Source organism: Aotus nancymaae, unplaced genomic scaffold, assembly GCF_030222135.1.
Source record: "Aotus nancymaae isolate 86718 unplaced genomic scaffold, 86718_ANA_hifiasm-v0.15.2.pri h1tg000018l, whole genome shotgun sequence".
Taxonomy (NCBI): Eukaryota; Metazoa; Chordata; class Mammalia; order Primates; family Aotidae; genus Aotus; species Aotus nancymaae.
The window spans coordinates 17,519,882-17,531,287 of record NW_026988430.1 but is presented as its reverse complement, the minus strand read 5'-3'; the positions used below and the strand labels follow the sequence as shown (position 1 = coordinate 17,531,287).

General features: G+C 40.9%; 1 long non-coding RNA gene across 1 annotated transcript in view; it reads left to right on the top strand.

Annotated features, from left to right (window-relative positions):
• The window catches only part of LOC135275760 (uncharacterized), a 126,404-nt gene that overhangs the window by 11,348 nt on the left and 103,650 nt on the right, over positions 1 to 11,406 (top strand). The window lies entirely within an intron of this gene.

Genomic DNA, 11,406 nt, shown 5'->3' with positions numbered 1-11,406 from the left:
TACTCTGAGACATCTTTGAGTCCAAAACACACTTTGAGGACTGAAAATCATGGGAAACTGTCAGTGGGTTCACACATATTTCCAATGGTGTCCACAGTTTCAGGCCATCCATGAATCACCTAAAGCCTGCCCTTCCAGTTCAGCTAAGGAACTCTGGTCTATATATCAACAATTACAATATGTAAATGTCACTTGAGCCAGAAATTTTCCTACCATTTATATATAGGGGATCCAATGGAAATAATACTTCCTTGTTTTTTTTTTTTTTTTTGCCACTGGTGAGAGAGCCTTCATCTCAGAAGTCACGAGGCTCACAAGTTATATCTGAGTCTCTGAAGAGTTTACAAGCCTAATGTACAAGGTTAAATTCCAATCCAAAGTGTACCGACTTCCTTTTTCTGCATCATCACTGCTGGGAACTAAATGTGCTCCCCCAAAATGTGCAGTCCCCCATATGTTGAAACCCTATATTAGTCTGTTTTTATGCTGCTGATAAAGACATACCGGAGACTGGGAAAAAAAAGAGGCTGAATTGGACTTATGGTTCCATGTGGCTGGGAGGCCTCACCATCATGGTGGGAGGTGAAAAGCACTTTTACATGGTGATGGCAAGAGAAAATGAGAGAGAAGCAAAAGTGGAAACCCCTGATAAACCCTTCAGATCTCCTGAAACTTACTCACTATCATGAGAATAGCACAGGACAGACCAGCCCCCCTATAATTCAATTACCTCTGCCTGTGTCCCTCCCACAAGACATGGGAATTTTGGGAGATACAATTCAAGTTGAGATTAGAATGGGGACACAGACAAACCCTATCAAACCCTAATCTTCAATGTATTGGTACTTGGATATAGAGCCTTTGTGAGGTAATTAGCTCCTAAGGGTGGTGCCCTCACAATGGGTTTAGTGCTCTTATAACAAAATCAAGAACTTTCAGTGAGAATGTGTGTTTTAAGGTGTGTTTGCTCTCTGCCATGTGAGGGAACAATGGGAAGACAGCCATCTGCAAACCAGCAAACAGACCCTCAGCAGACACTGCCTCTCTTGGCACTTTGATGTTGGACTTCCCAGCCTCCAGAACTGTGAGAGAGAAATGTTGAAGTTTCCCAGTCTATGAGAATTTGTGAGAGCAGCCCAAACTGACTAAGACACTCACCAACATGGGTATATTACCAGTCTCTTAAAATTTGCCAGTCTGATAGGTGAAGTGACTCATGTGTATACAGCCATTTCTTCTTCTGTGTGTCTCCTGTTCATGTTTGATGCACGTTTTAAAAATCAAGTTGCTGCCTGTAATCCCAGCACTTTGGGAGGCTGAGGCGGGTGGATCACGAGGTCAAGAGATCGAGACCATCCTGGTCAACATGGTGAAACCCCGTCTCTACTAAAAATACAAAAAATTAGCTGGGCACGGTGGCGCGTGCCTGTAATCCCAGCTACTCAGGAGGCTGAGGCAGGAGAATTGCCTGAACCCAGGAGGTGGAGGTTGCGGTGAGCCGAGATTGCGCCATTGCACTCCAGCCTGGGTAACAAGAGCGAAACTCCGTCTCAAAAAAAATAAAAAATAAAATCAAGTTGCTTTGCATTTTTATTGATTTATAGAAGGTCTTTATGTGTTCTCAAAAGTAATCCTATATTTCTGATGCCCACTTCTTTTCATCCTAATACTTTTGAATGGATCGGTTGGACCCTTACTGGATGCAGCAAGGGACCGAGAAGGATACCAGTGCCGCAATCCATGGCAGGCTGACCAATAGTGAGGTACCCAGGCTGATTCACCAAGTCAGCAGAAGAATTAGCTTTCCCTTATTCTAGGCTTGGTATTCTCTAAAAGCAGAGATGGTACTAATCAGGAGAGGTGGGGCAATAATTGTTCTGTTTACCCTGTGACTACATCATTGGGAGGTAGATACAACAGATCTGCAGTCCCCAATAATTTTTTTTTTTTTGAGACAGGGTCTTTCTCTGTTGCCCAGGCTGGAGTGCAGTGGTATGATTACAGCTCATGCAGCCTTGACCTCCCAGGCCTGAACAATCCTCCCACCTCAGCCTCTTGTGTAGCTGGGACTACAGGTGTGCACCACCGCACCTGACTACATTTTGTGTTTTAAAGAGGCATGGTTTTACCAGTTGCCTAGGCTGGTCTTGAACTTCTGGGTTTAAATCATCTGCTCACCTGGGCCTCCCAAAGTGCTAAGATCACAGGCATGATCCACTGTGCCTGGCTATTCCTAGAATGTCTTGAATGCTCAGGCTCAGTGCAGACTCTTGGTAACAACCTAAGTTCCCATTGTAAGTTCACTGTTGCACAGAAGCTTCTCAAATTCCTCCCAGATCTTACCTGCCTCATTTGCCATGTGGTTTATGATATTAGTGACAGAAGGAAGGGTCCTTCAATGGAGGCAACCTCTAACAGTACCTGCATGGTTCCATTTGCTGGAATACTAATCGTGTTCTAGGCTCAGCCATGCTTGTGGTTACACAAACATCAACACTTTGCAACCTCCTACTCCTTATCTTGTGTGTCTGTCAGGTGTGTTCATTGACTTCAGTAATTTGATTTCTACTAACCAAACCTAAGATACTTCCCCCTTCTCGTCAGTCATTTTACTGTATTGCCTGGACACAGTGGCTCGTGCCTGTAATCCCAGCACTTTGGGAAGCCAAGGCTGGTGGATAACCTGAGGTCGGGAGTTCGAGACCAGCCTGGCCAACATGGTGAAAGCCCGTCTCTACTAAAAATACAACAAAATTAGCTGAGTGTGGTGGGTTGTGCCTGTAATCCCAGCTACTTGGGAGGCTGAGGCCAGAGAATCTCCTGAACCTCAGAGGCGGAGGTTGCAGTGAGCCAAGATCACACTACTACACTCTAGCCTGGGCGACAGAGAGTCTGTCTCAAAAAAAGAAAAATTTACTATATGATTAATAATGCCCAACATATTTATGCAAATATTTTCTGCCAGCTTGCTGTTTGTCTTTTAATTTTATAGTGTCTTTTATCATAGAAATGTAAAATATTTATCTAGCTGAATCTGTTGATCATTCTTTTTATCTTCCTGAGTTTTATGTTTTTTTAAAATCTTTTGCACTCAAAATTATAAATATATTGACATTTAGAATTGTATTTTTAAATGTTGTTTATTTCTAATTGTAGTAAAATATATCTAACAACAAATTTACCATGTTAAGCATTTTTTTTTTTTTTTTTTTTTTTGAGATGGAGCCTCCCTCTGTCGTCCAGGCTGGAGTGCAGTGACGTGATCTTCGCTCACTGCAACCTCTGCCTCCCGGGTTCGAGCGATTCTCCCACCTCAGCCTCCTGAGTTGCTGGAACTACAGGTGCATATCACCATGCCCAGCTAATTTTTGTATTTTTAGTAGAAACAGTGTTTCGCTATGTTGGTCAGGATGGTCTTGATCTCCTGACCTCGTGATCCACCCGCTTTGGCCTTCCAAAGTGGTGGGATTACAGGTGTCAGCCATCACACCCAGCCCATCTTAAGCATTTTTTTTTTTTTTTTTTTTTGAGACGGAGTTTCGCTCTTGTTACCCAGGCTGGAGTGCAATGGCGCGATCTCGGCTCACCGCAACCTCCGCCTCCTGGGTTCAGGCAATTCTCCTGCCTCAGCCTCCCGAGTAGCTGGGATTACAGGCACGCACCACCGTGCCCAGCTAATTTTTCCTATTTTTAGTAGAGACGGGGTTTCACCATGTTGGCCAGGATGGTCTCGATCTCTTGACCTCGTGATCCACCCGCCTCAGCCTCCCAAAGTGCTGGGATTACAGGCGTGAGCCACTGCGCCCGGCCATCTTAAGCATTTTTAAGTGTACTGTTCAGTATTGTTAAGTATTATTCACCCTGTTGTACCACCAATCTTTAGAACATTTTCATCTTGTAAAAATGAAGTTCCATGCCCACTAATCAATAACTTTACATTTTGCTCTTCCCCTAGCCCCTGACAGCCACCTTTCTACTTTGTGTTTCTATGTGGATTTGATTAGGTACTTCATATAAATGAAATCATACAGTATTTGTCTTTTTGTGACTGGTTTATTTCATTTAGCATAATGTTTTCTCTCTCTCTTTTTTTTTTTTTTTTTTTTAATGAGAGAAAGAAAGAAAGAGAAAGAAAAAGGGGGAGAGAGAACAGGATTCTTGCTCTTTTGCCCAGGCTGGAATGCAATCTAAAAATAGGTATTAAAAACCTCTTTTATGCTGATAATTGTGCTTAACAGAGACAGGAAGGAATAAGGGAAGAAAATAACAAACAGCCAACCAATATTTCATTTAAGTCTGTGAAATGCTATGCAAATTCTGAAGAGTGATTTACTTCCGATTATATAGTCACTTTCAAAATAGGTGTAATATGATACTGAGAAAAATGTACGTTCTGTGGACCTGGAGTGGAAAATTCTATAAATATTCACTAAGTTTACTTATTCCAGGTCTAAGTTCAAATCATAGATGTCCCTATTAATTTTCTATGTCGTTGATCCGTTGAATATTAACAATGTGGTGTCAAAATCTCCCGCTATTACTGTGCGGGAGTCCAGGTCTCTTTATAAATCATTAATAACGTGTCTTACGTATCTGGGTGCTCCTGTATTGTGTGCATATATATTTATAATCATTAACTCCTGTTGTTGCATTGATCCTTTTACCATTATGTAATGTCCTTCTTTGTTTCTTTTAGTCTTTGTTACTATTAAAATCTATTTTGTGAGAGACGAAAGTTACAACTCCTGTTTTTTTTTTTTTCTTCCTCCATTTAATTGGTGAATCTTCCTCCATCCCTTTGTTTTGAGTCTTTGTATGTCATTGCTTGTGAAATAGATCTGGATACAGAGTACCGATGGGTTTTGACTTTTTATTCAATTTACCTGTCTGTGTCTTTGATTGGGGCATTTAATCCATTTAAATTTAGAATTAATATTAATATTCGTGAGTTCAATATTGTCATTGAATGCTAGCTGGCTATTTTGCCCATTAGTTGATGTAGATTCTTCATTATAGAGATACTCTTTAGGTTTTGGTAAGTTTTTGGGATGACTGATACTGGTTGTTCCTTTCTGTTTGTAGTGCTTCTTTCAGAAGCTCTTGTAAAGCAGGCCTGGTGGTGATGAAATCTCTGAGTGCTTGCTTGCTTCATGAAAAATTTTCTTTTTCCTTCGCTTATGAAGCTTAGTTTGGCGGGATATGAGATTCTGGGTTGAAAATTCTTTTCTTTGAGGATATTGAATATTGACCCCCACACTCTTCTGGTTTGTAGGGTTTCTGGTGAGAGGTCTGCTGTGAGTCTGATAGGCTTCCCTTTATGGGTAACATGACCTTTCTCTCTATATGCCCTTAGAATTTTCTCCTTTATTTCAACCCTAGTGAATCTAGCGATTATGTGTCTTGGAGTTGCTCTACTTGAGGAATATCTTTGTGGTGTTCTCTGGATTAGCTGGAGTTGAGTATTGTCCTGCCTTACTAGATTAGGAAAGTTTTCCTGAATAATATCCTGAAGAATATTTTCCAACTTGGATTCATTCTCTTCATGACATTCAGGTATACCTATCAATCATAAATTAGGTCTTTTCACTTAGTCCCATGTTTCTTGGAGACTTTGCTCATTCCTTTTTATTCTTTCTTCTCTAATCTTGTCTTCTCTTTTCATTTCATTAAGTTGGTCTTCGACCTCTGATATCCTTTCTTCTGCTTAATCAATTCGATCAATTCGACTGTTAAAACCTGTGCGTACTTCGCGAAGTTCTCATATTGTGTTCTTCAGTTCCATTAATTCACTTATATTCCTCTCTAAGTTGTCAATTCTCGTTAGCATTTCGTCAAACCGTTTTTCAAAGTTCTTAGTTTCTTTACGTTGGGCTAGAACATGTTCTTTTAGCTCACTAAAGTTCCCTATTATCCACTTTCTGAAGCCTAAATCTGTTATTGGAACATACTCGTTCTCCATCAGGCCTTGTTCTCTTGTTGATGAGGAACTGTGATCACCTGTAGAAGGAGAGGCATTCTGATCTTGGGTATTCTCGGCCTTTTTACGCTGGTTTCGTCCCATCATTGTAAGTTCATCCACCTGTCGTCTTTGTAATTGCCTACTTTCAAATTAGGTCTCTGAGTGGATGTCCATAGTATAATGTTTTCAAGGCTCATCCATAGGGTAGCATGTGTCAGAATTAACTTCCTTTTAAAGCCTGAATAATATCCCTTTATATTAATACTTTATTTTGTTTATCCATTTATCCACTGATGGACATTTGGGTTGATTCCACCTTTTGGCTATTGCAAACAATGCTGCTATGAATATGGGTGTTCAAATATCTCTTTGAGACTTGGCTTCAGTTTTTCAGAGTATATATATTTAGAAGTGGAATTGCTAAATCATGTGGTAATTCTATTTTTAATTTGTTGAAGAAATCGTACTGTTTTCCACAGTGGCTGCACCATTTTACATTCTCACCAACAGTGCACAAGGGTTCCAGTTTCTCCACATTCTTGCCAACTCTTGTTATTTCTGTTTTTTTTTTTAAGTAATAGCCATCCTGATGGATGCAAGTTGATATCTCAGTGTAAAATTATGTTATTTTTGAATTACAAAGGTAATAAGTGACTACATTCTCATCATACATCATTCGAACAATAGAAATACATCTGGAGTCTTATTTGTCCACCACCAAATCCCATTCCGAGAGGTGACCATGCATTCAATACATACTTATATCAAGTATCTGTGATGGGCCTGATGCTCTTCTGGGCTGGGGACACAGCAGTGAACAACACAAGGTCCCTGCCATTATGGCAAGTGGGAGGAGGAAACAAGCAATGAACAGACACACCGGTGACTACATCTGGGATGTTATCTTAAGGGCACTGCCCTTACGATCATCATGGATCATCATGGGTGGGGAGATGTGGGGAGTTGAGTCAGTGCCCAGAGACACAAGTACCTCCCATAAAACCTTCTCACTGGGTTGCTGATCCTTTAGGCCTGTGGGCACAGGGTCTAGGCCCTGTGAGCTTCTTGAGAGCCTATACCAATGTTTCAAGCTGGAAAATAATTACTGGCTCTCAAATGCAAAAAGGAAGTCACAAAATAAAGAATACATGTTTAATTAGATGCTTACAAACGTTAACACACTAGCTTCATGAACTGCTAACTTTAGCATTCATATAGCATTTCACACATTTGAAAGTAATCTGTGGATTTAATTTCCTCACTTCTCAAGAATTCTCAATTATGCACAGATTTTTAGGAAAAAAAAGTGAAGCAAATTGTGAATTAAATGAGTTACTCAGACAAATAATTTCAAAAACAAAATTAGAAAAATCTTTTTGCCTTTTTTCCTCCCAAATTATTTTTAATGTCAATGGAAGTGAATTTTAATCTGCTTGCAATGGCAGTGTTTAGGGCTTAGTTAAGTTTGGTGCAGGGTTGGGTTGTCTAAAGATGGCCCCAGTGGGTTTTCACTAATACAACTAACTGTGCAAGGCCGGGAACGGTTGCCTCCCTGGACCCAACCATCTTTTCACAGAATGATTGTATGATTTCATTTTGGCAGTTTGCTGAGGCTGAGGAAGACGGGACCCTCAGAAGCAGTTTCAGGGGCCACTCTCAGGGAAAGGATGAGGCAGAACACTGGTTGTGCCCATCTCACTGGCCAGTCATGGCTAAGTCTGGTCTTGGCGACCAGCCCCAAACCTCAGCCTACTCTGTGGCTTGTCCCTGACACGTTAAATGGTCTCCTGTTCTGTTTTCATGACCAATTTCCCAATGCTGGCATTACTGAGAAGAGAACTCCCCCTAGTCCAAGCTAACAGCTCTGCTAGGCAGTAGCTGAAATAACGCCTTTCCTTCCGACCTCAGATGTTCTGGGGATGTGGCTCTCTGCTTTCACCAGGAAGTTGACTGATGCCCTATGTCCACATTATAGAAGTGACTACTAGTGACCTCTTCACTTAGAAAGACATAAGTGGGTAAAAAGAAGCTTCTTATGTTCTGCCCCAAGTTATTCCATCCATTTTCTTTTTCTTCTTGCCCAGGTCCCTTCAGTGAGGACACCTTTCTTTATCTCAAGCATTTCAATAGTTATACTTCTCAGTCTTCAGACATCAAATTTGATTTTCTTTTATTTTTTATTTATTTATTTAGGTTTTTGAGGCAGTATCTCATGCGGTTGCCCAGGCTGGAGTACAGTGTTGCAATCATGACTCATTGCTGCCTTGACCTCCCTGGGGTCAGGCAATCCTCCCACCTCAGCCTCCAGAGTAGCTGGGACTACAGGGACACACCACCACACCCGGATAATTTTTGCTTTTTTTTTTTTTTTTTTTTTTTTTTTTGCAGAGGCAGGGTTTCACCATGTTGCCGAGGCTGGTATTGAATTCGAAGCCTCAAGGAATCCTCTTGTCTCAGCCTCCCAAAGTGTTAGGATTACAGGCATGAGCCACCTCGCCCAGCCCAAATTTGATTTATAAAAAGAAAATGTTTCCCCTGAATACATACCTATGTAGTGGAAGTGTAAAGAGTAACAAATTTAGCATAATCATTACCACCTCTTGGTGACAGTGGAGGGAAGGATATAGCACTGGGGAGGGGAGGCTTACTATATATTGATAATGAGTAATAGTTTAGATTGAGCTCTGAGGACACAGTGCTCATTATTATTCTATGTACCTTTTGCTATATATGCAATATTTAATAATTTAAAAGAATTTACAATGGCCTACAATGGCCTATAGGGTGGATAATTGTTTTTGTCATTCTTCAGTCTTGCAGAGTCTCCTCCAAATCTCCTTTCAACTAGTGGTTTTCCCTTTCTTTTGTGAACCTCTGCTAACATCCTTCGCCTTCTACTCATTCCCTGAAACTTGATTGACATTCCACTTTCTAAATTTGACATCCATTCTTGCTAATAACTCTCTCTTGTTGGGTATTCCCCCACTATGTCTCTTTATCTCCTTGGAAACTGTGTAGTCTTAAAATATCTCAATGTTCTTTACCTGCCACTTCTTTATTTACCACACAGAATCCTAGAATTTTGGAGCTAGACCCACCTGAAATGCTGACTCCAAGCTTTTTATTATAATAGAAGAAAAACAGTGGAGGTTTGAAGATTAAACTTCATCTCCAGCAGTGGCAAAGCTGGGAATTAAAATGAGGCTAACTTCAGGTTTCCCATGAGATTGCAACCAGGAAAGGCTCTTACCTCCTGTCCCTGGAGATGCTGCAGAAATGGGAGGGAGGTTGATGGATTCTGGAACTGAACACAAAACAGAGGAAACCCTAAGGAGTTATATGGTTAGATGCCTCTGTGTGTGTGTGTGTGTGTGTGTGTATGAGTGTGAGAGAGTGTGTATGTGTGTAATGTAAGTCTAAAGCAGAAGAGGAACTGATATTGTGGGTAGAGGGTAGGGGATGTCAGACTGTTCATCTCTCTCCTTTATTTTGCCCTGGCAAGCCCCCAGCATACCCTGTTGCCACTGTATGGCAAAAAATCAGCATTAGCCCAGTGCCAACTAAATGCCAACCAGAGCAGTGAGTTGAAAGGGGAGCAGCGTTACAGTAGATACAAGGGCACTCCAGTGGGAGAAGGCTGATTATTCCCTTTTCCACAGGTGTTACGGACTGATTTGTGACCCCCCCCCCCCACACACACACTTTGTTTGTTAAAGTCCTAACCCAATATGACTGTATTTGGAGACAGGGTCTTTAGGAGGTAATTACAGTTATATGAGGTCATAAGGGTTGGCCCTGATTAGTGTCTTTATAAGACATAGGATTAGTGTCTTTATAAGACACCAGAGAACTCGCTTGCTCCCTCTCTCTGTGTTCACGCAGACAGTAAAGGTCATGTGAGCACACAGTGAGAAGGCAACCATCTGCAACCCGAGGGAGAGCCCTCACCAGACACCAGTCCTGCCAGCACCTTGATCTTGGACTTCCCAGCCTCCAGAACAGTGAGAAATAAATGTCTGTTATGGAAGCCACCCAGTCTGTGGTATTGTGTTATAAGCAGCCTGAGCAGATGAATAGAATGGGACAGGCAGTTGCAACAGAGTGAGGCAGCCCTTGGAAAAGAATAATATCTGAGGAAGAAGTTCTGGAAGATTTGCTGAGGAAAAGTATTGCCTGGTTGGGGGAGGCAAAAGGGAAGTGGTTGCTTTCAGACTGCAACACCAGAGGCTCTCTCATGTGCATTGGCAGCCAATGTAGTTGGTAGTCCCAAGGACAAGAACTCATAAGTAAAAAGAATGGGATGTCTGAGAAAGGCAACGGTTATCCAGAAATGTGAAGCAGAAGCAAGCCCAAATGTTGTAGAACAAATTAGATGGACATCCTGAATATGAAGACTGAGTGAAATAAAGAACTCAATGGGTGTGGTGGCTCATGCCTGTAATCCCAGCACTTTGGGAGGCCAATGCGGGTGAATCATGAGGTCAAGAGATCGAGACCATCCTGGGCAACATGGTGAAACCCTGTTTCTACTAAAAATACAAAAATTAGCCAGGCATGGTGGCATGTGCCTGTAGTCCCAGCTACTTGGGAGGCTGAGTTAGAAGAATTGCTTGAATCCAGGAGGTGGAAGTTTCAGTGAGCCAAGATTGTGCCACTACACTCCAGCCTGAGTGACAAGAGGGAAACTCCATCTCAAAATAATAATAATTTTAAAAGTACTCAATGGATACCTTGAATGGCAGGATGATACTGACCAAGAGTGAGTGTAAGACCATGTTAGCAACTCTCCTAGAGACATCAGGAAGAGAAGAAGAATAAAAGCTAGGAAACAGAGGAGTGAGGTAAAAAACGTAAGATTTAAGTAGTAAGATGAATCTCATAAAAAGAAAATGGAGACGGATGAAACATTTAAATAAAAGTGACCAAGAATTTCCAAGAGAGACTTCAGATTCACCAAAAAAAGCTCATATCTAAGAAAACAAAACATCCTAGCCACACCTAGACATATTATGGTGAAATTTAAGAATAGCAAAGACAAATAGAAAATTACTTTTTAATTCAGTTTTTAATTTTGGGCAGATAGTTGATTCTCACTGTTCAAAAGATTTGAAAAAGGAGTGTATAGTGAGAAGTCTAACTTTCATCTCTTCTTTTATCCATCCATTTCCCACCCCTTCTCCATAGATAACCACTTTTATTACTTTTGGCATATTCTGCAGAGTTTCTTTATGCAAATACAAGCAAACATGACTATATTCTTAGTGTGATTTCTTTCTATACAAAAAGTGGTATATAGAGACTGTTCTATATTTTTATTACTTTTTATTTTGTTAATATATATTATGGATTTTCCCATATCAATACACAATAGATGCTTTTAATTGCATAATTTTGCTTCATTGTGTGGACAAACCACAATTTATGTAACTGGTCTCTTATTGATGGAT